The following is a 25,971-nucleotide window of genomic DNA, read 5'->3' on the forward strand; positions in this document are numbered from 1 at the left end:
TCCCTTAATTTGGATGTATCTAATGTGTTCTCATGATAAAATTTAGGAATGTGGTTTTGGCAGGAATGTTACTTGTGTGCTTTTCAGTGCATCATATTAGGAGGCACATGTCCACTTGTTCCCTTATCAGTGATACTTACTTAGATCTTTAGGTTAATGTGATACCTGCCAGGTTCCTCTACTTAAGTTAATATTTTTCCTTCTGTAATACATAATTTGTGGGAAGACACTATTAGACTCAATATATACCAGTCCTCATCAAACTTTCATTCACAAAGAGTTTTAACATTCTTTGGTAACTTTGTCTAAATCAAGTTATTACTATGATGGTAATAATTCAGATATTTAATTGGGTTTAGATATTTAACCGGGTTTAGGTATTTAATTGTAGGAGCTCAGTACTATAGTAGGAACCGCTTTGAGCTGTTGGATTCTTTAGCATTATAAAGTGCTTTGTGTTGAACAAGAATGTCTCCTGAGACTTCTATACACTGTTTCAAGTTCTGTACTCTATACCACATGAGATGAGCCTGCTTTTTTTGTGTCTCTCTAACTGCCCTTCAAAATGTGTTCTTTTTTGTCTTTTCGCTAGGTTACTTGCTTTAATTTCATATAGTCACTTCTTGTAAGAGATGACTTTCCTGAATTTATAACCATCCTGTTGGTTTTCTGATAACGTTCATTCATCAGTATCACACTTAACATATGGTAACCGAATCTGGATACTAATTCCAGATACAGTTTGATCTATCAGTACAGTGGATCACTGTTTGCCTGTAATCTAGCTTTATGCTGAAGAACACCATGTTTTGGAGACAAATAGATTTGGCTTCAGGTCCTAGCTCTGCCACTTAACTAGCTCTGTGATCTTGAACCAGTTCCTAACATCTCCAAACCTGTTTTGTCATCTGTAAAGAGTTGGTAATAGTAGCACCTGACTTTTAAGGATGGAATGAAGATTAAGCGTGCATGTAAAACTCTCAGTGGTGTCTGTTATATCGTAAACACCTATAAAATGTAAATTATTATTATACAGAAAGCATGCTTCTGTTTTGTAGCCCAAGATTGGTACAGTTTATGTTTTAGCCGTTGTACTGCAGACTCATTTAAGCCTGTGGTGAAATCAGAGTTTTAATCAGTTCTACTGAAGCAAAGTTAGACTCTTGGACAAACATTTTAACTTATTATGATAGAATACCTTTCATACAACCCTTAAGAGATTTTGAATTATTTTTAAAATATTCATATGTACAATATAAGTCGATTATAGAGAAACATTTGAGTTATTTTGAATAAACCCTAAAACGTCAAGTCATCTCTTATAGCATAGCAAATGTTAAATATTTCAGCATTAATTAATAGTTTTAAAATTAGCCTATGAAATTGGAGTGTTTGGATGCTATTTCTTGTGGTGTTTTTGAATTATGTTGCTAATATAAACAGTACATTTACTATGTTCATGACATCTTTAAGTTTTTCCTAAAATTTACTATAGAAATTTAGGCCAATATACATATTAGCCCAGTGTACATATAGGGGAAAAGTAGTTATCTGAGTATTCTAGGATGTTTTAATTGAAGTGTACATATTTTGCTTGAAGTTTACTTACAGTTGTATTAAAAAATGCAGGTGAATAGGAAATGCATTGAAACACAAAGCCTAGAATCTATCTCTGTATTGTGGCTTTCCGATGCTGTTATACATTAAAGTTTAGATATAATGTGTTAGATTTTTTTTTTTTTTTTGAGACGGTGTTTCCCTCTGTTGCCCAGGCTGGAGTGCAGTGGCATGATCTCGGCACACTGCAACCTCCACCTCCCAGGTTCAAGCGATCCTCCTGCCTCAGCCCCTCTAGTAGCTGGGATTACAGGCACGCGCCACCACACCCTGCTAATTTTTGTATTATTAGTAGAGACAGGGTTTCACCATGTTGGCCAGGCTGGTCATGAACTCCTGACCTCAGGTGATCTGCCTGCCTCGGCCTCCCAAAGTACTGGGATTATAGGCGTGAGCCACTGTGTCCGGCATGTGTCAGATTTTTAAATGGCACTTTTTATCTAGCAATATAAATTTTTTAAAAAATTAAACCTTTTGGCCTGGTGCAGTGGCTCATGCCTGTAATCCCAGCACTTTGGGAAGCCAAGACAGGTGGATCACCTGAGGTCAGGAATTTGAGACCTGCCCTGCCGATGTGGTGAAACTCTGTCTCTACAAAAAATACAAAAATTAGCCAGGCGAGATGGTTGGATGCCTGTAGTCCCAGCTACTCAGGTGGCTGAGGCAGGAGAATCTCTTGAACCTGGGAGGCAGAGGTTGCAGTGAGCCAAGATCACACCATTGCACTCCAGCCTGGGCAACAAGAACAAAACTCTGTCTTAAATAAATAAATAAATTAATTAATTAAAAAAACAGATTTATTTCTGCAGTGCAGACTGTCATTATGACTGCCTGTGTAATACATATTTGCTACTGGGATGGAGAAACAAAGATTTTTGTTGTTGTTGTTGTTGTTTTATTTTATTTTATTTTATTTTATTTATTTTTTTTTATTATACTTTAGGGTTTTAGGGTACATGTGCACAATGTGCAGGTTTGTTACATATGTATCCATGTGCCATGTTGATTTCCTGCACCCATTATCTCGTCATTTAGCATTAGGTGTATCTCCTAATGCTGTCCCTCCCCCCTCCCCCCACCCCACAACAGTCCCCAGAGTGTGATGTTCCCCTTCCTGTGTCCATGAGTTCTCATTGTTCAATTCCCACCTATGAGAGAGAACATGCGGTGTTTGGTTTTTTGTCCTTGCGATAGTTTACTGAGAATGATGTTTTCCAGTTTCATCCATGTCCCTACAAAGGACACGAACTCATCATTTTTTATGGCTGCATAGTATTCCATGGTGTATATGTGCCACATTTTCTTAATCCAGTCTATCGTTGTTGGACATTTGGGTTGGTTCCAACTCTTTGCTATTGTGAATAGTGCCGCAATAAACATACGTGTGCATGTGTCTTTATAGCAGCATGATTTATAGTCCTTTGGGTATATACCCAGTAATGGGATGGCTGGGTCAAATGGTATTTCTAGTTCGAGATCCCTGAGGAGTCGCCACACTGACTTCCACAATGGTTGAACTAGTTTACAGTCCCACCAACAGTGTCAAAGTGTTCCTATTTCTCCACATCCTCTCCAGCACCTGTTGTTTCCTGATTTTTTAATGATGGCCATTCTAACTGGTGTGAGATGGTATCTCACTGTCGTTTTGATTTGCATTTCTCTGATGGCCAGTGATGATGAGCATTTTTTCATGTGTTTTCTGGCTTCATAAATGTCTTCTTTTGAGAAGTGTCTGTTCATGTCCTCTGCCCACTTTTTGATGGGGTTGTTTAGAAACAAAGATTTTTATCTTGTAGTTAGTTCCTAATTTACAGACCTTCTGTATTTTTGGTATTTTGAAAGTTCAGGTTAGTAGGATAATTTTTTTTTGTGGGAACAAGGTTTTATTGTCTAGGCAAGGCTTCTAACGCTTGATTAACCTGTAGCGATAATGGTACTGTGGAAATTTGAATCTGTCAAGAAATGTGCTATAAACCATAGAAAATGTCAGCAACATGGCTCCTCCTGCTGTCACAAAACAATCACATTCTCCCTAGTCCGGTGCTATGACATGTGTACTTGAGACTCTAAAGGCATTCCACTGACTTTTGGTAAAAGTGTTCTTTAGTTGGTAGCTGTTTGTTCAAAATAAATTAGCCAGACTTAAGGAAAACAGAAAAATACCTACTTTTGCTTACTTGGATAAAATGATAATATAAAGTAATCCTTACTCACCTAGTCTGTGGCCAGGTATAGAAAATCTATGGATTAGTTATATGCATATTGTTAATAATGTCAAATACCAATTGGAATGTTTTTATTTTTCACTTTTTCTTTAGCCACCCTTTTAACCTAGCTATAGTAGTGAAAGCACTCCTTAAAATTTTAGGTGATTAAAATGTGGTACATAAATTTTATATGTCTCAACTCTGTTTCATGTTAAATGTGTTACAGGAATGAATCTGAAGTCTGCTGCAGTAAAACACAGAAGGCTTTAAAATGTTTTCTTGCATAAAACTCAAAACTTTTAAGTAGCTGCTTATGAGGATAGGGAAGGCAGAAAGCTAATGTCTGTCTCAAGATACAGGACAGCTGTTTGCTCATCAACCTCAACTGTGTGAGTAGAGACTTAAGCCTGTAACCCTATGTAATTGGGCATAGTAACTTAATTTTTTTTTTTTAATTTAGAATGCTTGAAGATAGACCTAAGTCATGATGAGACATTTTTAGGGTGTATTTTTTCTGGTGGGTAGGATACTGAGGGTGGAGTGGGTGGTAGATTTTTATTTATATAATAATTTGTGCAATAACATAACTAATGTTATTAGTGACTACGCATCTTTTTTCAGAATTATTACAAGCATTGGAATCTGCATTACTAATTTATCATTGTGAAGCAAAAGATTGTAATTCTTTAGATTGCTGTTTATTTTGCAGTTGATTTCAGCCGTTTAAAGTTAATATTTTGACCACACAACCATAAAAAAATTACTTGGGATTATAATGTTTGATATTAATATAGAAAATTGCTTCTGGAAATACTAATTTAAATTATAATAATTTTAAAAGCTAATATTTTAAAAAATAACTTTATTTAATCAAAGAGTATATCAAAACACAAGCACCCTTGTTCCCTAAATGCAGTTGAAAGTTTTTTAAATTTGCCAATTTTATTTTTAAAAGTACTTTGAATAATAGAAATGCCTATGGAAGAAAAAAATTCTCCTTTTCCTTCCTTTAAGGTGTTAAAGTTAACACCTTAAGAATCTATGGTGGGGTGGTGTCTGTTTTTTTTTCTACCCTCCTCCCCCCACTTTTTCTTTATGGATTTAGGAGTGAGACTCTTAATTGGATGTTTTTTCTCTCTCTTTAGAAGAATACATTGTTTGTACAGTTGGAGTGATTAAAATATACAGCATTGTATTGAGCAAAATGATGAGCATGTAGACAGAGACTTATAAAATCTTGTTAACTGTTCACTGAGGCATGGAGTAGAAGGAATGTTACGCAGTGTATGCACTAAAATGAAATTACTTTCTCTTTCATAACACAAATGTGTTGACTGAAGGAAAATCAAAATGGGCTATCTTTAGAATCAGTGAATGGGAAAACATTTAGAAAACGTGAAGAATACACATTGAATATGGATATCCTTTTTTTTTTTTTTTTTTTTTGATACGGAGTCTCACTCTGTCGCCCAGGCTGGAGGCAGTGGCACAATTTCTGCTCACTGCATCCTCCACCTACCAAGTTCAAGTAATTCTCCTGTCTCAGCCTCCTGAGCAGCTGGGACTACAGGCATGTGCCACCATGCCCGGCTAATTTTTGTACTTTAGAGGTGGGGTTTCACCACGTTGGCCAGTCTGGTCTCAAACTCCTGACCTCCAGTGATCTGCCTGCCTTGGCCTCCCAAACTGCTGAGATGACCAGTGTGAGCCACCTTGCGCGGCCGAATATGGATATTCATAATGAAAGTGGTCAAAGGATACGTGGCAGAAATGGAGAGATACATTTTGCTGCATTCAAAACTAGTGAAAAACCCAAAGGTTTCACTTTGCCCCATTATTTTCTTTTCTATATTGGTCAGTAGATATATAGCACTGTGTAAATCTCCAGAGGTTATCTAGTTCCTAATCTTTCAGTATTTCTAGAGAAGAAATATTTATAATCTTGTTTAATGATGACAAGCCTCACTTTAATGCAGTTTTAGGGTCTGTAATACGAAATCTAATTCTTAATTTACAGCCATTTGGCATTTCCCTTGAAAAGCCAAGTTTAATTTGGTGGTGCTATTCTGTGAACAGTACTTCAACACCCTTCCCTCCTCTTTTTTAATTAGTGTTAAAAATAAGGAAAATTCAAGGTGAGAGGAGCCTTTGGAACATACTAATGAAACTTTGATTTTTAAAATGAGATTAGGAGAGAACACATAATAGGGAAGAGAGTTGTTTTATCACTGTAGAGGGTTTGGGGGAAATTGTATGATAGTAAATTGGTCCCACATTTCTTTTTATCTCTCTGATTCTCTGTGTTCTGTTCTATATTACTCTTCTCTCAAGGGGGTAAAGTTAGAAGCTAATTAACTTTACTGGGATAGAAAGTACATGTAGGAATATGTGAGCACCATAACTCGTCTACTTTATTCCCTCTTCCTTGCTCTACCCTTTACCTTACCACCATAGTGTAGGCTTCTCATTGATCCTGTACCCAATTCTATCATTTGGTTTTGCTTAGATTTGTAAATGTATTTGAGCTTCTTTTACTGTTATATAATGCAGTATATCAAAATGAAGTTTTTGGGCTATATAAGGCCATGTAACATGGTCATGTACACAGGCTATAGAGTCTGGCTGCCTGAGTTCAGATCCTAGCAGTCCCTTCTAACATGTCTGTGATACTGAGCAAATTACTTAAACCTTCCTGGGCCTCAGTTGTGTAATCTGTAAAATAGATACAGTTATAATTTGCTACCTGGTGGGATATTGTGAGGTTGAGTGAATCATCAATGCTTGCAAATTATTATCATTATTAAACCTGTTCTTTGAGAGGAGGAATACTAGGTAGCATATTATAAATGCTCAAAATAATAGATTTTAAGGCTTTAGGATTAAGAATTTGAACATTACAAAGTAGGATATTTTCAATTAACGTATCATAAGAAACATCTCCAGAAGGGCAGAATAGAAACCTTTACTCCCGGCTGGGCGTGGTGGCTCACACCTGTAATCCCAGCACTTTGGGAGGCCAAGGCGGGTGGATCATAAGGTCAAGGAGTTCAAGACCAGCCTGGCCAACATAATGAAACCTCCATCTCTACTAAAGATACAAAAAATTAGCCAGGCATGGTGGCTGGCACCTGTCATCAAAGCTACTTGGGAGGCTGAGGCAGGAGAATCGCTTGAACCCGGGAGGCAGAGGTTGCATATGCCATTGCACTCCAGCCTGGGCGACAAGGCAAGACTCTGTCTCAAAGAAAAAAAAGAAAAAATCTTTACTCCCCTGCCTTCCTGTCTCAATCTGCTGTATGCATTAGCCCCATTTCACATTCTCAGTAGGTACGTGTGACTGATGGCTACTATGTTGGACAACACTGTTCTAGATAGTTGGTTTTACTAGGTAATGTATTTGCATTAAACATGACATTTATTGATTACACAATTCTCTTTGTCTGGAATATGAAAGATTGGTTCTTGCATCAGATATAACTCCACCAAGAAAGAGAAGAGGAAGCTAAAAATATTTCTTCAAGAATCTTGGTGAAGGTTAGGTGTATTCTCTCCGGGTTTTATGTAAAGTGATTCTTTTTTTTTTTTTTTGAAATGGAGTCTTGCTCTGTGGCCCAGGCTGGAGTGCAGTGGTGTGATCTCGGCTCGCTGCAAGCTCTGCCTCCTGGGTTCATGCCCTTCTCCTGCCTCAGCCTCCCGGGTAGCTGGGACTACAGCTACGCCCGCCACCACGCCCAGCTAATTTTTTGTATTTTTTAGTAGACACGGGGTTTTACCATGTTAGCCAGGATGGTCTTGATCTCCTGACCTCGTGATCCACCTGTTTCGGCCTCCCAAAGTGCTGGGATTATAAGCATGAGCCACCACACCCGGCCATAAAGTGATTTTTAAACAATTTATAATATTTATTATAGTGTAATTATTTTTATTTTTCATTTTTATTTTTGAGATGGAGTTTCACTCTTGTTGCCGAGGCTGGAGTGCAGTGGCACAATTCTCCTGCCTCACCCTCCCAAGTAGCTGGGATTACAGGCATGTGCCACCGCACCCAACTAATTTTGCACTTTTAGTAGAGACAAAGTTTTACCATGTTGGTCAGGCTGGTCTCAAACTCCTGACCTCAAGTGATCCACCCACCTCGGCCTCCCAAAGCGCTAGGATTACAGGTGTGAGCTCTCGCCCCCAGCCTTGCAGTTATTTTTGAGTAAAGGTATTGACAGCTGAGTCAAGCAATGTTGCAAGTATTGAAGTCTGTCAGTGACTGCTTCTCAGATTAAAGTGAGCCATCTGTTTATATGCGATATGGAGATGAAAACTAATTTTTACATTTAAATGCTAGTAGATTTCTTATCTAGAAGCACCTTTGAAGACTAGCAATGTTATGGGTGGCACATTAATTTAGAGTCTTTCAGGAAGGACTAGGTTTCAGTTAGTGGTTTTATTGTGAGATAAATTTATCTGTTTGAGATGATTCCACTAAAGGTTAAAAGTAGTCTAGATTTCAGCACTGATAATCACTTTTACTTTGTGATTAGAAATAGTGTAGGTGTTAGGGGAGATACCAAAGGATAGGAACAAGGTATTAATGTTAATGTTCTAAAAGAAATCACTGTTTACTGGATTCTAATCAGGGACCAGAACACATGGAAATAGAAATCCATTCTAACTAAGGAAAGAAAAAAGGATTATTTTAAAAATCTTTGGAAAATCATATGTAATTGAATTGCAAGTATGTAGCCTTGGTACTTTTTATGTGTGTGCTTTTCTGTCTCCTCCCCACCTCCATCCATGACTTTAGATAGGTTCATTGGGTCAGTGTTCATCCAGGTCTAATTAGCTTGTCTGGAGGGTTTATCCCATGGTACTAAAAGGGCAGCAAGAGCTGATTTATAGGTATACAGATTGTCTTAGAAGGGAATGTTAGTAGGGAGGCAGTGAATGGCATGTGTAACTTCAGTTTCTTTAACTGATTGCAAAGGAACGTGTGTGAGAATGTTACCTCCCTTATACAGATTTGGTGAGGCCTAAGTCAGATAATCTATATAAAGTGCTTAGCCCAGGGCCTAGTACATAATAGTGAGTAGACATTTTCAGTGAGCACTTACTCTAATACATACCTAATTATATAGTTTTTCTGACCTGATTTTTTTAATTTAGGGAAAAAATTTGGAGAATTCAGTAGGATTAATTGGTGACTTGTGGATATTCACTCAGAACATCTCAATTCAAAGTGGGGTAGCTGCCTGACTGAAATTTAACTCTTATAACTAGCAGCCTAGATCTGCTCTAAAGTGTTCATGGTGTAGTATATCAGCCCTACCTCAGATTGGCTTACTGTCGAGCATTGTTAAATTTGCTCTTAATCAAGAACTTAAAGTGTCGACATTTTTTAGCCATTTGAACCCCTTTATTTAATTGAAATCTTTTGCAGAAACCAGGTATGTGAAAACACCAAAAATGAACTATTCTATTTGAAGCAGAAATTTGTAACCCATTCTGCCTTCTCAATCTGCTTTCTCTCTACCCTTTTCCTCTGCCTCAGCAACAAAAGCACACACTTAGGAGAAATAAACTTTATGAAGGATTGCCTGAATGATAAGTTCATTATTATTATTGTTTTTTTAAGAAGCAAGAGTCTTGCTGTGTCGCCTATGCAGGGGTGCAGTGGTGTGATCTCAGCTCACTGCAGCCTCAATTTCCTAGGCTCAGATGGTACTCGTACCATAGCCTCCTGAGTAGCTGGGACCACAGGTGTGCACCACCACACCCAGATAATTTTCTTATTCTCTGTGGAGACAGGGATCTCAGTATGTTGTCCAGGCTGGTCTTGAACTCCTGGTCTCAAGCAATCCTCTCACCTTGGCCTCCGAGAATGTTGAGATTACACACGTGAGCCACCACCCCTGGGTGGATTTTATTTTTAACTCTGGCTCCATGAAGACTGGCTGTTAACTGAAGGTGGCCATGAGACTATTGATTTATATCATAACTAAAAATCCAGAGGCTGGGTGGGTGGCTCACGCCTTGTAATCCCAGCACTTTGGGAGGCTGAGGCGAGTGGATCATTTGAGGTCAGGAGTTCAAGACCAGCCTGGCCAATATGGTGAAACCCCGTCTCTTCTAAAAATACAAAAATTAGCCAGGTATGGTGGTGCACACCTGTAATCCCAGCTACTTGGGAGGCTGAGGCAGGAGAATCACTTGATCCTGGGAGGTAGAGGTTGCAGTGAGCTGAGATCGTGCCACTGCACTCCAGCCTGGGAGACAGAGTGAGACCCTGTCTCAAATCAGTCAGTCCATCCATCCATCCATCCATCCATCCATCCCAGAAACTTATATTTTACTTTTCAGATACTATTGACCATATCATGTTGTGTTTTACTTGTAAACTATAGATGAAATCCTCTTACGTTATCTGGGGTAATATTTCATTGTACTTTTCTTGAGTCACTCATTTAGTTTTTCTTAAGTAGTCATATTCTTCTTTGCATTAGCTCCTTGAAAGAATAGAGTCGAATGGCTTCCAATTAGCAAATAGGCCTTTATGGGCATACATTTTATTTATTGACAGTATTTCTAACTTATTTTTTTAACCATTTTTCCTTGGATTGACTATTTTTGCTTACATTTGATATCATACAGCATGCATTTTTAAAGTCATCGTGAATTCTTTTCAGAGCAATTTATATAAAAAACAGTATTTAGTGAACAGCACTAAGATCATTTCCTACTATCCTATAGCCTAGGCACACAGAAGTCTCCCCTGGTAGACCACGTACTTGCTTTTATCCCTCCTTTACAGTTATAAATATTGAGCTTAAGCACATAGTAAATTTTTGTTGCCAGTTATCCAGAGTAATTGATACATCATTTTATAAACTTTTGAGAGGAGGATATTGGAAACCATTCCATCACACTTTTAATAAAAAACAGTATCATCTCAGGTGGAAGTGAGGCCTACTCACAGATCTCGTAACAGGTGATTACTGTCTCTGTGGCAAGGAGAACTTTTATGAACCTGCCCTTTGTGAGCTATGGGTAAATAAGGAGTCTTGGATTTATAACTGCAGCTACTATTAAATACCTGACAGTTTGCACCTCTCTCTCTCTCTCTCATGATGAACTGCAGATATGTGACTTAAATAAGCCACCCAATTCTGAACTGAGCTTTATATTGCAACTTACGGGTTAAAGTATTTTCACAATCACCGTCCCAGTTGACCCCCTCAAAATCCTATGAGTTAGAAAGGACAGGCATCATACCTATCTTAAATGAAGTGCTTCAGGCTAACCATTTATCTAAGTAGGAAGTTTATATTCACAACCAACTTGAAGATGAGTCAGTTCTTTTTTCTTTTCACTACACATCAAGTTGTCCCTGTATATATAGCAGTTGTTTTGCAGTGATTTATAGTTAAACTTCCTTTCATGATACATTTGTTAGTCATCCGTACAAGGTGTGTTACGTTTTAACTGAAAGAAAATCAGTTTCTGAAGTATCTTGCAATCGTTTCTGGCATCCATTTTTCTATAACTCTATGAAGTGAGAGTGGTATATTCTAAAACTTTGTGGTTTTTATACTTAATATTTTGTGGTTTTGTGGCTAATGAAGTTGTAATTTTGGAGTTAGATGTGATGTTTGTGCAGATACTTGAAAATCAGACACTAATATTTCTGTTCTTGTACCTACATTGATGGGAGCAGAACTGTTTGTCCTAAATGTCTTTTATAGTGTTTAATAGCTAGCAGAGTGATAGGTATGATAAGTTTATCAAGAGATCCTTGAACAAAGAGCTATGACAAAAGAAAGTACTTGCTTATAGTCGTGGAATTTTGCTGTCTTTCCTGATAATTTTTCTAACCAAAATAGTTGTGAAATCATTTATTCATCCAGTGTGTATTTGAGTCCCTCCTATGTGCCTGGCATTAATCTAGAGCAGGAATTGGCCAACTGTGGCCCACTCGCCAAATCCATTCCAGTCACCCCTTATTGTAAATAAAAGTTTTATTGAAACACAGCCATGCCTATTCATTTACTTATTGTCTATGGCTTCTACTTTACTATAAAGGCGGAATTGAGCAGTTGTGACAGACTGTATGGCCCACAAAGCCTAGAATATTTGCTCTCTGGTGCTTTAGAGAAAAAATTTGCCAGCCCTAATCTAGAGTGCTGGGAATATAACTCTGAAAAAACCAAATAATTTAAATTTTTTTTTTTTTTGCTTTCATATTATAGGCTCTTTGTGCCTAGAAACTTACTATTTGCTCATTATGCATATTTTAATTCATGTTGAAGGACAGTGTTGATTATTACAAGTAAGTTGTTTTCCTCTGAATTTGTGTAGGTATCTTTTTCCTCAGTAACCCTTTTCCCTGAAATGGGAGACTGAGTAAGAACTGTGTGCCCAAAACCTCTGCACGGATAAAGACTTCGGTTTCCAGTATGTGGATAAGAAACTAGATGGAGGAAGGCTTTACTCTGGGGTGACGTATCTCAAAATAGGTGAAAGAGGAAAAATACAATGAAGTGTAATCAGAATCAAGATTTAATAAAAGGGCCCAGCGCAGTGGCTCACGCCTGTAATCTCAGCACTTTGGGAGGCCGAGGCGGGTGGATCACCTGAGGTCAGGAGTTCAAGACCAGCCTGACCAACATGGTGAAATCCCGTCTCTACTAAAAATACAAAAAAATCAGCCAGGCGTGGTGGCGGACGCCAGTAATCTCAGCTAGTTGGGAGGCTGAGGTAGGAGAATCACTTGAACCCAGGAGGCAAAGGTTGCAGGGAGCCGAGATGGCGCCACCGCACTCCAGCCTCTGCAACAAGAGCAAAATTCTGTCTCAAAAAAAAAAAAAATAGATTTAGTAAAAATAATTTGTTTCATCAAGAATACTCAACAAGTGAAACTAGTTTTTTGTTTTTTAACTGTGAGAGTATGGTGATGAATATAATGACTACTATTAGGTAGTCATTACCTAATGATATCACCATATTATATGACATATCCTTGTCATACAATGACAACTATACTATTATAGTATGGTTTGGTGCCACTGCCTTGATGGCATGTTAAAGCTCTAGCTGTTTTACCCTTCATTGCTTTTACACTGCCAGTGCAAATGTCAACACAGTGAATAAGACGAATAACAAGTTCTTGTTATTATGAAAATAGGGGCTGGGCGCAGTGGTTCATGCCTGTAATCAATTCCAGCTCTTTGGGAGGCCAAAGCGGGTGGGTCACCTGAGGTCAGGAGTTCAAGACCAGTCTGGCCAACATGGTGAAACCCCGTCTCTCCTAAAAACACAGAAAGTCGTGGTGGTAGGCACCCGTAAATCCTAGCTACTCAGGAGGCTGACGCAGGGGAATCACTTGAACCTGGGAGGCGGATGTTGCAGTGAGCCGAGATCGTGCCACCGCACTCCAGCCTGGGCAACAAGAGCAAAACTCTGTTGAACAGAGGAGAGGAGAGGAGAGAGGGGAAGGGAGGGGAGAAGACGGGGTTGGAGGGCAGGGGGGAGGGGGAGGGACCTCTGAAAGGATCTCAGGAATCCCCAGGAGTCCACAGATGTGCTTTGGAAACTACTGATTTAGAGTGTGGACTCCAGCCACCTGCTTGGGTCGAATCCCAGCTCCTCACTTAACTAGCTGTGTGTCCTTGGGCAGTTTACTTCTCTGTAAAATGAGAGTGGTAATAGTACCTACTTCATAGGACTATTATGAGGATTAAAGGGATTGATATTTATAAGTGCTTGGCACATAAAGCACTATATAAATATTGCTCAATAAATAGTAAAGCAAGTTTTCTTCTGTAAAAAATGTGCAGAGTTTCATGAGCAGAAAAGATACAAATTTAGAGAATGACCATATATTAAACTTTAAAATTAGGGAAGGACATTCATTTACAATTGAAGATTTGCCTCAGGGAGAGAAGAGATTTTTTTAAAAGGTTTTGGGCAGGTGGGGGGTGGGGGGCTGGGGGACAAGAACAAAGTCTACATAGTTGAATTAAAAGCTTTAAGGGCAAAGAGGGAATAAAAAGGCATAGATAGATAGATCCATCTGTGGTAATCTTGAGAAGAAAGAGAATGAATGTCCATGAATGTGGAAGCCAGTGGGAAAATTTGAACAGGTTTCCTCTTTTTGTGAATAAGAATACTGGGTAGCCTTGTGCCGGTAAAAACTATGCCTTGTTCTTTAAGGTATGCAATATGGAACCTAGGTCGGTTTGAGAACATGAAATTCACTGCAGCTTAATTTTACTAATAAAATTACCATTTGGTATGATAAATTAGTCACATTGCTAAATGAACCTCTTTCTGAGTAGGCTGAATGGAAAAGATGCCCAAAAGCTTGGAGCATGAGGCCAGGCATCCTTATTTTTTTTTTTTTTTTTTTTTTTTTTTTTTGGAGTCTCGCTCTGTTGCCCAGGCTGGAGTGCAGTGGTGCGATCGTGGCTCACTGCAGCCTCCGCCTCCTGGGTTCAAGCACTTCTGCCTTAGCTTCCGGAGTAGCTGGGATTACAGACGCCTGCCACCACGCCTGGCTAATTTTTGTATTTTTGGTAGAGACAGGATTTCACCATGTTGACCAGGCTGGTCTTGAACTCCTGACCTCAAGTGATCTGCCTGTCTTGGCCTCCCAAAGTGCTGGGATTACAGGCGTGAGCCACCACGCCTGCAGGCATCTTTGTTCAGTGCACAAACTGTATAGTCATAGGTGGCACACCTTGCTGACAGATCTAGATCTCTTCTTAAACAGCAAATTCAATTTCTTTAAAAGGAGCCTTTCTAGTTTTTTGCCTTGGGATAAATCCTTGGCTACTAGTGGTGGTGTGCAGGTAAGGTGGCCGGGCAGTTTCATTCACACATTCAATCAATACTGAATGCCTACCATTTACCAAGCATTATTCAAAGCATCAGTGAACAAAATGGACAAAATCCCTGCCATTATGGAGGTAACATTTTAGCACAGGGGAGACACAATATAATAGTAAATTAAGACTAGGATAAGGGCGTTGAAGAAAAATAAAACTGGAATTGATGCTGGGGACAATTTTAAATAGGTGGCAAGGGAAGTCCTCCTTGAAAAAGGTAACATTTGAGCAGAGACCTGAAGGAGGTGAAGAACCTCGTCATAAGGATTTCTGGAAAGTAGAAGGAATAGCAAGTACAAAGGCCTCAGACAGGAAAATACCTATCATACTCAGCAGCGTGTATGGGAGGAAGAGGAGTAAAAGAGGAAGTCATGTACTGGGGGACCAGATCATGAAGAGCCTTTAAGTCATGGTAAAGAATTTGGCTTTTAACGCTTTGTAAGTTGGGAAGCCATGGAAGATTTTGAGTAAGCAAGCAGTGTGATTGATTTAGATTTTAGTAGGATCACTGGTTATGTTGAAAATAAAGTATAGGGGGCAAGAAGCAGGGAGACAGATACATATATACCAGAAGCTATGTTATCAATTGCTGCATAAGAAACTAACCCAGGCCGGGCACGGTGGCTCATGCCTGTAATCCCAGCACTTTGGGAGGCCGAGGTGGGTAGATCGCGAGGTCAGGAGATCGAGACCATGGTGAAACTCCGTCTCTACTAAAAATACAAAAAATTAGCCGGGCGCGGTGGTAGGCGCCTGTAGTCCCAGCTACTCCGCAGGCTGAGGCAGGAGAATGGCGTGAACCCGGGAGGCGGAGCTTGCAGTGAGCCGAGATCACGCCACTGCACTCCAGCCTGGGCGACAGAGCGAGACTCCGTCTCAAAAAAAAAAAAAAAGAAACTAACCCAAAATTCACTGGCTTAAACAACAAATATTTATTATCTCACACAGTTTCTGTTGGGAATGTAGAAGGGCCTCAGCTGTATGGTTTTGGCCCAGGGTGTTTCATGAGGTTGCAGTTCACACGTCAGCCAAGGCTGCAGTCATTCAAAGATTTGATCAGGGCTAGAGAAGATCGGCTTCCTGGTTCACTCATACAGCTGTTGGCCAAAGACCTCAGCTACTCATCGCATGAGCCTTTCTCTCTATGAAATGGCTCTTAGCTTCTCCAGAGTGAGTTACCAAGAGAGAAAGCAAAGCAGAAACCACAGTGTCTCTCATGCCCGAGACTTGGAAGACATGCCGTTACTTCCATGGTATTCTGTTGATGTCCCAGACCAGCACCGATAAAATGTGGGAAGGAACTGCATGAGGCCTGACTACCAGGAGGCTCAGGGAATTGGGGCAGGCCACCTTGGAGGCTGGCAACAGACAGACAGAAAATGAGATTTAAAAATAAGATATACCATTTGTAGTAGATTTTAAACAAATACCTAGGAATATCTAAAAGATATGCAAGACCTCATCACAGAACACTGTAAAACATTATTACGAATCTAAAGGAGAACTAAGCTGAGAGATCTACAGTAGTATTTGCACATCTGTAGATTCAACACAATTTCAATAAAAATCCTATTGATTTTTATTTTTTAAGTGGAAATTGACAAACTGAATCTAAAATTTGTGTGGAAATGCAAAGAGCCAAGAATAGCCAACACAATCATGAGGAAGATTAAAACTGATACTAGATACCAAAAAAACTGTAGTAATTTAGAACAGGATAGAGAAATAAACCAGTAGAATAGAATAGAGAGCGTAGGAAAAGACCCATACGTGTATGAGGCCTAATGTGTGGCCGCAAAGATGAGACTGTAGGGAAAAGATGATCATTTTAGTAAACGGTTTGGGGTTAATTAGATATCCGTATGGAGAAAATCATTAATCTTAACTCTTACCTCATTCCATACCAAAAAAAAATCAACTCTAGATAGATTGCAGATCTAAAAGTGAAAAGCTCAGCTTGTCACATGCCCAGCCTTGGCTCAGGTATTCACCCCTGAGACAGGCCTGGCCCTGGGATGGGAGGGGTCAGGCCTACCCAAGCAAATGAAATGGTCTTCCTGCAAGAAATAGATGTTCTGTTACCTAAAAGAGCAAGGAAAGAAAATATAGTAGGCAGATTGAAGCTGTCACCTTCAGTAATACAAATACCCTTCAGATTCAATTGTTGAGTAATTTCATAGTTAAGACACCACAGATATATTTAGCTTGGTGTGCTAAGTGGAGATGGGATTGTACCAAGAGTGTTACTATCATTTATCACATCATGGTTATAACTCCATATAAATCGTGTCTGGGGATACACATTTGGATGAGACATAATGCCTTTCTAATCCTTTCCCTTCATTGGGTGATGAATATTTTTCAGTCATCCCTCAGTATCTGCAGGTATTGGTTCCAGGACCTCCCTCATCCCACCCCTGCAGACACCAGAATTTGTGGGTACTTAAGTCTTGCAGTCAACCCTGCGATACATTTGGGTATGAAAAGTCAGTCTTATTGACAGGTTTCACATCCTGGGAATACTGTATTTTCAATCTGAGGTTGGTGGAGTCGCCGGTAGCCACCTAAGATAGGAATGTCAATCAGAAGTTTTCTAGAATCTATCTTCAGATGCAAACAATACAGTGGCCTCTTTGTGAGATTTATTTTACCAGTATAACTATATAGCAATATAGGATAAGTATATAGTGATATATCATATTGCTATAAGGACATTTTTCTCATAAGTTTTTAATAAAGGTTTCTTATAAGTGGGAGGGGCTCATCTTACCACTTTGTGCTGTGGTACTAGTTCAAAGTTTAATGTGCATTCTTACTTAACTACACATGTGTATTTTTTCTTCTCTTGAAACTGATAGTGAAGATTCCCAAATTGAAAAGGCCAAAGATTGCTTATAAGATCAGTCAGGTAGCTAAAATTGAAAGTGGTCTTGAATTGGAGAGTACAGGCTGTGCCTAATAGGGCCTTAGCTGGTGGATTTTAATTTGGGGAACATGAGTCCAGTATTGTCAGATCTTCCTATTTTTCAACAGAAGAAATCTGGAAAAAACTGCTGTATAGGCCGGGTGTGGTGACTCACACCTGTAATCCCAGCGTTTAGGGAGGCCGAGGGAGGTGAATCACCTGAGGTCAGCGGTTCGAGACCAGCCTGGCCAACATGGTGAAACCCCGTCTCTACTAAAAATAAAGAATTAGCTGGGCATGGTGGCACATGCCTGTATTCCCAGCTTCAGGGGAGGCTGAGGTAGGAGAATTGCTTGAACCTAGGAGGCAGAGGTTGCGGTGAGCTGAGATTGCGCCACTGCACTCCAGCCTGGGCAACAAGAGCGAAACTCCATCTCAAAAAACTGCTATGCAGAGAAACTACAAAGCACATTCAGTACAGTAGTCCAAAATCCCTATACGTTTATCAGAGTGAATAGCATTCATCCCAGGTGTTTTGTATCAGTCATACTTTCTGATCTGTTGGCTTTATGAGCATTCCTGGATTTTTTTGAGACAGAGTCTGGCTCTGTTGCCCAGGCTGGATTGCAGTGGCGTGATCTTGGCTCACTGCAACCTCCACCTCTTGGGTTCAAGCAATTCTCCTGCCTCAGTCTCCTGAGTAGCTGGGATTACAAGCACGTGCCGCCACGCCCGGCTGATTTTTGTATTTTTAGTAGAGACAAAGTTTCACCATGTTGGTCGGGCTGGTCTCAAACTGCTGACCTTGTGATCTGCCCGCCTCGGTCACCCAAAGTGCTGGAATTACAGGCGTGAGCCACTGCGCCTGGCCAGATTTTTTTTATCATCTCTGTAAAAAGGCTACTGCTGCCCCTTACCATCCCTCATGTCTGTTTATTACCCATGTGATAGTTGGAGATCCAAAGGCTCAGAACTCAGAATTACTGTATGCAACCAGGAAACACTAATCTCAAGCACCTATGCCAAGTTAGGTAATTCCTCTTTTGATCAGTTAATAGGAAAAAATTAGAGTGTACCATAAATCCTATTTTGCTCTTTTCTGGGATCCATTTGATACAATTGCAAAGAGAATTCACCCATTCTGAGTGGTTAGTTTTCCAGTGATTTAAAAAAAGGCTGAGTGTGACAGGAGCTCATCTTACCTTTATGTAACACTTTGTGTTGCGGTGCGGTACTAGTTGAAAGCTTAATGTGCATTCTTATTTAACTAGACATGTTATGTGTATTTTTTTCTTTTCTTGAAATTATTAGTGAAGGTCCCAAAATGAAAAGGCCAAAGATTACTTATAAGATCAGTCAGATAACTAAAATTGAAGGTGGTCTTGAATTGGAGAGTACAAGCTCTGCCCAACAGGGCCCTAGCTGATGGGTTTTAATTTGAGGAACATGAGTCCAGTATTGTCAGATCTTCCTATTTTTCAACAGAAGAAATCTGGAATTATGTGACATTCCCCAATTTTTGAATGCTAGCAACTAATTTTTTTAAAAAAAATAGGTACTGGCCAATCAAATATGGCTATGGGTCAGATTTAACTCAGGTTTGCTAGTTCACAACTTCTTTGGACTAATTCATCATTTTAAATTATATTTTCTCCATATTTTTTTCAGGAGGAGGGAGAAAAAGAATGAAGTGAAAAAAAGTATGCATTTTATAACTGCCTTGGGCTGTTGGTCATTCTTACTGAATAACTGTTTCATTATATAAATTATGAATATTGCACCGTGAAACATTCTACATCAGTTTTCTCCCCTTTTCAACAGAATATAGCCGTTTTTTGCCTGACATGAATACTTGTGACAATAATGAAGTGTGTTTACTCAACAAAATATTTCGTGGGGTTCATGTTAGGCATAAAGAGGGTTTGAAGAAGAAGCTTAGAGTTTATCTGGGAACAGAGTTGTATACCAGTGAAGTATTTGAGTAATGGTACAATTAAGTGCCCCAAAAGAGTGGTACAGCAGCTTCCTTAGGAATATAGAGTAGAAGAGGCTTGAGGTGGTCAGAAAGGGGCCCAGAAGAAATAGAATTTAAGCTGATTTCCTGAAATAGGTAGGATTATTACAAGCAGAGTACAAAGGTAGACGGGATATATTAAAAAAGGAGCAATATGAGCTAGAAGCTTGTTTCCAAGAGTGAGCATGATTTGTTTCAAACAGATGGAAGCACAGGACCTCTGCTTTTAGGAAGAGTAGAGTAAGAACAGTTATTGAAACTTTGCTGTGTGCCACACACTGTTTAGATGCTTTTCATATGCATTATTTAATCTGGTTAGATAAATGATGTAAGTGCCCTCTTAGAGAGTTGAAACCAGGAAAATTTAGTAACATGTCCAAGCTTTTACAGGTAATAAAATGGCAAAGCTGGGATTCCAGCTGCTGCCGACCTGACTCCAAGCCCATTCTGTTTACATACAGCATGGTTTCTAGGGAAATTAGGCTGCTCGGGTTAAATTATGGGAAGCACGAATGCTAGGTTGAGTACTCCTCTCTGGGACAATTACTATACAAACTAAAACCGAAGTAATATGATGAGAACTGGGTGTTTTAGGAGAATTTCAATAAATGTATTAGGAGGAGGGGCAGTAAACTGTTAAAAATAACCCAGGTATGACAAGCAATGAGAACCACAGTTGGGATGAAAAATAAAAGAGGATGAAACATTTCAAAATAAAAATTATTGGAACATGGTGACTTACCTTTAGGGAAGGAAGCACAGGAAAGTAGGTTTAATTGACATGTATGTGCTGTTTTAATTGAGTTTATGTTGCCATTATTACTATTCTTTTGTCAGAATTTTAATAATTGATAATGAAGTTTCTTTACAGTCTTAAAACATTTAATCTTGAATTTTTAATCCTGCTAAGAACTTTCCTAGGTAAAAAGACATAAAGGAAAAACAAATTTTTTCAAGAGCATGGTTTTAGCTAATTAAAGCTGCATAATATGTTAAGATTGAATAAATAAATGGAATTTAAAATGTATACTTAAAGTAATAAGAATTAATGAATGCTCAGAAAATTATAGGTTTTCAGGGATATGGTGGACTTTGGCAGTTCTCTTTTTTGTTGTTGGTTTGTTTTTTTGTTTTGTTTTGTTTTGTTTTTTAGATCAAAAGACACTGACTTAGCTGCTTACCAGATAGGGGAACTTGGGCAAGTTACTAAGTCTTTTTGAGTATCATTTTTTTGTTTGTTTTTAAAATAGGGATATCAACAGCACCAACATCATAGGGTTCTATTGAGGATTAAACGAGATATAAATAAAACAATGAAAACAGCTCCTGGCACATAGTAAACTCTGATAACTGTTAAGTATTGTCTGGGATGTTAGAGGAAGTAATAGGTTGGGGGTTTGACTAAGAATGGTATGAACAGTTAAAAGTCACATTTTATGAATTCTCTTCAATTCATAGGCTTTTGTTTATTATACCATGCTAATCATTTTTAAAGTATCTAGTAGAGTGATCTTACTCTGTCTCTGGATTTGTGGTTTTATAATTCCACAATGCAGCAGTTAAGGAATTGTTCTGTCTTTCCTCCCCTTATCCCTTTTCCTCCCTGATCATTTGAATGCCAGACTGATTGCCCCAAAAAGGTATAGTAGCAAAGGGAGGGAGGCAGGACTTCAGTTTAGTTTCTTCATAGCTACCCCATCTATGCCGTTACACATTCAGATAAACTAAATTACCCTTTTATGGTTTTTCGTCTTTTTCAGTCTTTCTGATTCTTCATGTAAAGGTACATTTTATGGCCTAACGATTAATAAGACTGATTTTTTTTTTTTAAGAATCCTGTGAGAAACCCTTTGTGCCTCTTGAGTTATGAAAATCATTGTTAATTTGATGCCGTGCAGGCAGTTTGACTTGGGAAAATTGGTAGTGTTACATGTTTTCAAACTAATGTTTTGAAGTAATTGTAATGAAAAGCTTAGTGGTCATATTGTACTTCCATCTATGACTTTTCATGAGTTTTTATGGAAATGTGATATTTATCTTTTTACTGTTTGGTTGCTAGCCATATATTTACCAGTATCATTGGGAGAGTTCCTTTAATTCCTCTCTTATACTTTAATGTTGTTAATAAGCGGTATAGCACAGTTGGTGGTTTAGACCCGAGTTCCTCAGTCTTTTTTCTCTATTTTTTCCCTGAGAAGCCTTTTTAGTTTTTTTTTTTTTTCTTAAGTGGCCCCCACCTCCAGAAGATTTTAACTCCAGAGACATACTGCAGGTCTGTTTATGTATTTTATGTATATCTGTGTTTTATACAAGAGTAAGGGTTTTTGTGACCCTTTCTTCCAGAAATCAGTGTTTTCCCCCTTGTGGGGCAAACTGTCTATACTGAGAGTGCACGTTTTATAAGCAGTAGATTCTCAAAATTTTGGTGTAAATATCCCGAAGGGCTTTTGTGTATGAGAGTTATATCTAGTGAAATAAATCATATTAAAAATTAAAGCTGAGAAAATGTTTTAAGTACTAGTTTATTTTAAAATATTTTATGAAAAATAACCACTTTCCTCTCCCCCACACTTGTTAATGAGAAGAGTGGCATTGTTAACACATTTTTGCAGATTTTTTTAAAAGTCTGCCTTAATAGCAAGTTTCTAGTAGTTGCTTTGGCATTCAGTCTGTTACAGTGTTATAAAGAAAATCTGGGCTCATATGTATTTGGAAAGAATATTTTAATAACATTTTCAGATAATAGAGGTTCTTTGGTATTACACTAAAACTTGACAATTGATAGTTTCTGAAAGGATAGTTGCAGTGTGAAATTGAAACCATACAAAACAAGCTTGTTCAATCTGTGGCCCAACACAAATTCATAAACTTTCTTAAAACATTATTATATATTTATTTATTTTAGCTCAGCCACTGTCGTTAGTATTAGTGTATTTTATGTGTGGCCTAAGACAATTATTCTTCCACTGTGGCCCAGGGAAGCCAAAAGATTGGACACCCCAATATAAAACTTTTTGTCCTGTTACATTAAAATTCATTGGCCTTTCACTTTGAATGGATCTTCTGTTCATGAGTAATTTCTTACTATTTCTTGCTAAGCAACCAGCATTGGTTGCTTAGAAAATACTGATTCAGTGTCTTATGATGATATTTCAAATATTGATATAGTAGCAATTAATCACATTTCATTAATATCACCATGAATCTTATCAGAAAATCAGAATATTGGAGATGCTTGTCAAGGTTTTTTTCACTTGACTGTTGTCTTTGATAACAAATACTATTAGATGTTTGAAGTGATGAGTGCACTTTGTTCATTTTCAAAAATGTCTACTGAATACTCAAGTCTTTTTTTTTTTTGAGACGGAGTCTCGCTCTGTTGCCCAGGCTAGAGTGCAGTGGCGCGATCTCGGCTCACTGCAAGCTCCGCCCCCCGGGTTCATGCCATTCTTCTGCCTCAGCCTCCCGAGAAGCTGGGATTATAGGCTACCGCCACTATTCCTGGCTGATTTTTTGTATTTTTAGTAGAGATGGGGTTTCACTGTGTTAGCCAGGATGGCCTCTATCTCCTGACCTCGTGATCCTCCCGCCTTGGCCTCCCAAAGTGCTGGGATTACAGGCGTGAGCCACCGTGCCCAGCCTGAATACTCAAGTCTTAATAACCAGTTTATTAGTCATTCTTTCAAATAAGAAACGTGTTCCATGAAAAAGGTAATTCAGTCAGCTCACAACTCAAACAATTGCACAGTGCTTTTTCTTCAGTCTTCATACTTCTTTACACAACAAGAGTGCTTCATGCATGTTTCTCAGTTTGTCATGTAAAATGTTAAGATGTGTATTCAGGGTCAAGATTTAGTAAAATTAATAATTTTTACTGTGAGAGCATGGTGATGAAGAATTGACTACTAGTACAGTTGGGTGCCACTGCTTTGATTTGGCTCCTTGATAAGGTTTCAGCTATTTTTTTCCCCCACAATTGCTATAGCAGGATTTATGCTCATGTCCATGTGGTGAAAAAGGCAAATAACTCACTAGTATTATTATGAAAACAATTTTGACCTCTGTAGGGGTATGTGAACCATACTTTGAGAATCATTGACGACTTAATAAATGATGGAGCTGGGATTCAATCCAGGTATTGAACTGAGTGTGTGTGTGTGTGTGTGTGTACGTATATACGTATATACATACATACGTATATACATATATACATACTATATATGTATATCTATACACACATATATACACACATACATTATATATATAATCCCAGCTCCATCACTTATTTTATTTATTTATTTATTTATTTATTTATTTATTTATTTATTTTTGAGATGGAGTCTCGCTTTGTTGCCCAGGCTGGAGTGCAGTGGTGCGATCCCGGCTCACTGCAACCTCCGCCTCCCGGGTTCAAGCAATTCTCCTGCCTCAGCCTCCCAAGTAGCTGGGACTACAGGCACATGCCGCCACACCCAGCTAATTTTTTTTGTATTTTTAGTAGAGACGGGGTTTCACCATGTTAGCCAGGATGGTCTCTATCTCCTGACCTCGTGAGCCACCGTGCCCAGCCTCCATCACTTATTAATTAGCTACATGACCTTGAGCAATTACCCTGATACCAAAATCAGATAAACATAAAAAAAAGAAAGCTGCAGACCAGTATTCTTCATAAAATAGGCAAAAAAGGGAAAAAAAAATTTGACATTAGCATTTCTATACTGTGATTGTTATTTTTTAATTTGATATGTGTGTGTATATGTGTGTGTGTGTATATATATATATGTATATATTTTACAGGGCTGTAGAAGAAAGAGGGTTCTAAAGTAGCATTTATAAAAAGAAAGGTGGCAAAGATGGGATTCTGAAATGACTTATCATGGAATAAGAAAGATTCTTGCCAAAATCCCAAATTGTGTTCATAGGCTAAAGGTTTAACTATCCTCAACAGTTTTAGGACTTTTTTTTTTAAAAGGCAAATGCTAAGCCTGCTGTCTTGTTTTGTAATTCAGTCAAGTGCATTATTGCTCTTGGTTCTGAAATATGTATAAATCCTCACTATCCATCGACAGTCTTCAGATAATGTAGGGAAAGAGAAATCTAGTTGGTAACAGTAAACTGTGAATGCTTTCCTTGGGTGTTTACCAGTTCAAGGAAATTTCAGTGGCAAAACATTTTCCTTCTTTGGTTAGTCTCATTCTTCATGATCTTTGAAATAGACTTATCTGTAATACATATACACCCATTTTGGAGTAACCTTCACTTAGGAGATTGTTGTTTTTTAATAAGAAAGAGAGCCTGTTAGTACCTTCTGTCATGTTATTCATGCCAAAGAACCAGTTGCTTTATGGGAGAAATGGCACATGGGGTTCTTCCATCTGCTGTAATTGATTATTGCTTTCATGTGGTTCCCAAACAATTCCGTCAGTCCCAGCATCACTTGCCTGTCTAATGCCTCTGTCCTGTTAGTTTTTAATTTTTTTAGTTTTAAATACTTAAAAAAATAAAAATTTCCACCAATTAGGCAAGTAATATCTTCATTTTAGAGAATTTTAAAAGTAAAGGTGCAAATCAGGGAAAAACACTAGCTTCACCATCCTGGGATATGTTCATTACTGTCCTTTTTGATGATTAATGGGTGCTCCTTTTTTCCTAATTGGCAAAATATTGTATACACATTTCATATTGTGCCTTTTCATTTATTGTTATTATTATCAGTATTTCCCTCCATCAAAAAGTATTCTAAAATATTTTTAATGACTGCATAACTTTTGTCATTTATATATCATGCTTTTTTAAGAAAAAACTACATACATTCTAATGTTCTTGTCAGATTATAAAAATTATAAATAATGCTGTGAAGCACATCCCTTATATTTTATTATTCTTTTTCTGATTATACTCTAGTCATTATACTCTAGTCATTTTGTTGAAGACCCTTAAAGGGGAATGACTGGTTCGGATAGCAATATTTGTCTTTTACAGGGTTCTTGAAGTGAATTGCTAACTTGCTTTCCAAAAAGATTGAACCAATTTATTATCATTTTACAAGCATTCAGCCCAGTTCTCCATATCTTCACCAGAAATGATACTATGTGAAATGCTTTTAAAACAGAATAAATAACACACATTAGCACGTGAACTTCCAGCACAAGTTTAAATCCTTAGAAATTAAATAGTATAACATACATCAAAACTTATAATGTATATCTCTTATTACTAGGAGGGTCCAAACTGAGCTAGACTTAATAAGTTATCCTTAACCTTCCGGGGGTAGAGTCTTCAAAACAGATTTCTTTCTCTAGGAGTTCTTTGTACTTTCTGAGCTTGTACAGACTTGCTTATGTAGAGTGAGTTGGA

The 25,971-nt window shown here is 38.3% G+C and overlaps 1 protein-coding gene across 6 annotated transcripts in view; it reads left to right on the forward strand.

The window, feature by feature from the left end:
* The window catches only part of ZFAND6 (zinc finger AN1-type containing 6), a 77,418-nt gene that overhangs the window by 33,166 nt on the left and 18,281 nt on the right, over positions 1–25,971 (forward strand). For 3 of the 6 annotated variants that reach the window (XM_003275407.3, XM_030814889.1, XM_003275409.3), the window contains exon 2: positions 4,051–4,213. The exons of the other annotated variants lie outside the window; for them this stretch is intronic. The gene's annotated coding sequence lies outside the window, so the exon portion shown is untranslated. The remainder of the gene's footprint in view (positions 1–4,050; positions 4,214–25,971) is intronic. 6 annotated transcript variants of the gene reach the window in all.

Source organism: Nomascus leucogenys, chromosome 6 (assembly GCF_006542625.1).
Source record: "Nomascus leucogenys isolate Asia chromosome 6, Asia_NLE_v1, whole genome shotgun sequence".
NCBI classification, from domain to species: Eukaryota; Metazoa; Chordata; class Mammalia; order Primates; family Hylobatidae; genus Nomascus; species Nomascus leucogenys.